The sequence below is a fragment of the Elephantulus edwardii genome, unplaced genomic scaffold (assembly GCF_000299155.1).
Source record: "Elephantulus edwardii isolate Elephantulus edwardi_28Jun2011 unplaced genomic scaffold, EleEdw1.0 scaffold00224, whole genome shotgun sequence".
NCBI lineage: Eukaryota > Metazoa > Chordata > Mammalia > Macroscelidea > Macroscelididae > Elephantulus > Elephantulus edwardii.
The window spans coordinates 1,587,355-1,591,047 of record NW_006399974.1 but is presented as its reverse complement, the minus strand read 5'-3'; positions in this window follow the sequence as shown (position 1 = coordinate 1,591,047).

Here is a 3,693-nt window from a genome sequence, read left to right as displayed (position 1 = left end):
TCCCCAACCCCAAGGACAGTCCCATTCTACAACAGTGGCATCATGTAATATTTGTCCTTTTGTGACTGGGATATTTCACTCAGCATAATGTTCTCTAGAGTCAACCATTTTGAATAATATTGCATGAGTTCGTTGTTTTTTAATGCAGCATAGTATTCCATTGTGCGAATATACCACAGCTTCTAGGAGGTATGGCATTGGTCTGTGCATTGCTGTACAGAGGTAACTCCTGGTTGCTGTGATGCTAAACACTGTGGCATTGATGTGCCAAATGTTAATGGTTACCCATGGTGGACAGTGAACTTCTCTAAAGTGCAAAGAGCAAGGATGTCAGTTTAAAGACGAAGATGCAGCTCATCCAACTCAGAGTCTTAAAATTACTTTCTACGCATCTGGAAGTTGTACAATGAAAAAGGATGATAGAAGAAGAAAAAGAATTGCGTCTGAAGTATGGTGCTTGTAAAAAAATACTGAATGTTCCTCCGTCTGACAAAAGAACAAGTATGTCTTGAAGGAAGTTATACCGGGGTACTCCTGAGAGGAAAACTTGGTGAAAGGCATCATTGGGCATGTTGTCACGAAGTATCAGTCCTTGGAAAAATATATTATCTTGGGAAAGGTAAAAGTTTAAAGAGAAGAAACCTTCAACAAGATGGTAATCAGAGTGACTGTAAAAACAGATTCAAGCATATCCATGGTTCTTGGGTCACTTTGACTCATAATCATCTTTATGGCACCTAACAATATCAATTCAAACCCCAAACTTACCAAAACCAAGTATTATTAAAATTTCTATTGCATGATTTGGCATGAAATATAGTATGTGGTTATATTCATCATAAAAACAATTCTTAGTATATATTAAAGAGTTATTATGATGAACTATAGTTCCCTATCAAAATTAACAACAAAATTTGTATTTTACATTAATAATATATTTCTATATGATGAAACTTCTTTTTATTATGTAGAAATATAATTTTATATAATAATATATTTCTGTATAATGATGACACTAGGGGCTATATTTATGAAATAATCATTTTACATTAATACAAGTGGAAGCAAGAAGCTGTATAAGAGCATAGCAAGAAGCATATCAGAGAAGGAAATGTCAAATGTTTTTCATTAGTAAGGATGACAGAGAGGTAATTAGATAGTACCTGGTCAAAAATGGAAAACTTGAGTGCCTCAGAAAAAACAAAGTAGTATTGTTAAGTTTCAGCTTTCACAGATCTCACTGTACCATAAAAGCAGTAAATGACTTTTGTTAGTGACCCTACTGAGACTTTCTAGTATCAAGGCCTTTTGTAACATAGTTTTGTCATCACTTCCTACACGGACTCTGACTCTTATTTCAACCAAGTGGTTTGCTTTGACCAGTGCACAGGAACAAATGTGGGACTAATAGATGCTTGAATAAATATGCATATGGTTTTATTTTCTATCTTGTTCTTCTATCTTCACCATGAACACATTACCAGGCTAGGTCATTGGAGGGTGAGATAGGTGGGCTGGAACTGAGTCAGCCATTTTTCTCAGCCAAAGCCCCAAACATGCCAGGGCACCTAGCTGCTTAGTCAACACACTACCGGCAGTAGACAGCTCATCAAGGCTGCTCCACATAAGCAGACCAACCAGGCCCCCATGGCCACATGTGTATAAATAAACATCTCCTACTGTCAGACACTTAGGTTTAAATTTGTTTATTAAGCTGCTTTCTTTTTCTGCAATGGATAATATTGTTTGCTAGAGATTTGGGGTTAATAGAATGTCAAGCAATAGAGTTCCTAATATGCAAGAATAGACTTAAAATTTTCAATACAAAATTATTTCACTGAGTCACATAATAACATAGGTGACTAAGTTCAACATTATTGAAGTCCTGATGAAAAATACTAATTTAGATAGTTCTTTAGGTGACATTTTACGATATTGAACAAATACTGTTTCTGAGAATTATTTAACTTCCTTCTTTTTTTCCCCCCTCTTAAGCCAAGGATATATAAATGGAAAGCAAGGAAGATGGTTTGGGGGGAAAAAAAAGAATCCAAGAATTGAATTGTGACCAGTGAGGACTACTGATCTTTCATATCAACTATACCCCTATTAAAGCTATGTGCCTTAGATCTAGCCAGTAATGGCAATGACTATCAGAAAATCTCCACAAAAGCTCCTCTAATAGATTCTTTTAAAGAACCTGAAGAGTGTATGTGCTATTCTTGTTGTTGTTGATGATGGCCTTTAAGTCGACACAACTCATAGTGGCCCTGTGAACAAAAGGCCTGAAGCCTTTATTTAACTATCATCATTTATCAAAATTCATAGAATTTCCAGAGGCGTGTTGCTTAGAAAGTGGATACCACTCTCACTTCCAAAGAGGAGTATACCAGGACCCATATAAGAGATAATTCGCTATGCTCAGTGGCATAATGAGTCTTTAAATAGGACTGCACTCAATGCTCAGGGTCTTTGACCTTCAGAAGGTATGAAATTGAACATCCTAATGCCGCGTTGCTGAACATTTAATAACTGTATATACACTGAAAAACATCATGCAAATTCCCCATTCTACCAAGACACATAAAAGTCTTGAATTTGGCAGTAGGAACCATTTCTTACACTTTGAACATCTTTATGACTTCAAACTTGAGTTGCTAGTTTAGAAGGTAAATGTATGAGATGAACTTTCTCAACTCACTGGCGATGCATTAAGTGTCTGGAGTATTTGTTTTTAAAGTAAAATGAAGAATGTGACAGCCCCATTGTTTTCCTCTACTGCTACTGTACGCTCCACTTAAGAATTTACAAAATCTCTTATTCACTGGTTTCATTGAAATTCCTATTTTAAAGTTATAAATATTTTCTTCTAAATAATTCACTGATGTCAGATTACTTAAACCTTGAGGAATTTAGTGTTGCTATCTATGTTTTATAGTACGAAAAGCCAAGACCATAAACATGGATTTACCTCCAAAACAAAGCAGCACTGAGAGTGGAGATCCAATCCTTCAACTTCCAGCCCCATGTTTTGTTTTGTTTTTCCACCTTGAGTAGCATCAAAAGTTTACTGCTGAGAAAACAGTATAATAAACAATTAAAAAAAGATTATTAAGTAAAAATAAAACATTATTTTTGAACCAGAGGCATATGCTTGAAAACTCATCACTGTACCCCTTTACCTTTCTAAAGTATTAATTTTTATTTTTAAGAAAACATATATTTGATCTGTGGAAATTATCAAACAATACCATTGATAGCACATGCAAGCAAAATCTTGCTGTAGATTATTCAAAAGTGGCTAGACTAGTATATAAACAGAAATTCCTGAAATTCAAGCTGGATTCAAAAGAGGCCATGATAACTAGAACTGTCATTTCTAATATTAGACAGATCTTGGCTATAATCAAAGAATACTAGAAGGATGTATATCCATGTTTTATTGACTATGGAAAGGCATTAGACTGTGCTGATAACAACAAATCATATCAGGCATTGAGAAGGACAGGAAGCCAAGAACACATAATTACATTTATGCAAAACTAGTGAATAGATCAAGAAGCTGTTGTGAAAATAGAGCAAGGGGATTTATTTTTTTAATTAAATTTTATTAGTTTTAATGAACATTTACAGAGATTTTGGGTTTTCATTCATTCATTGTTGCACTGTTTTCTCCACCCTCCTCCCCAGTTC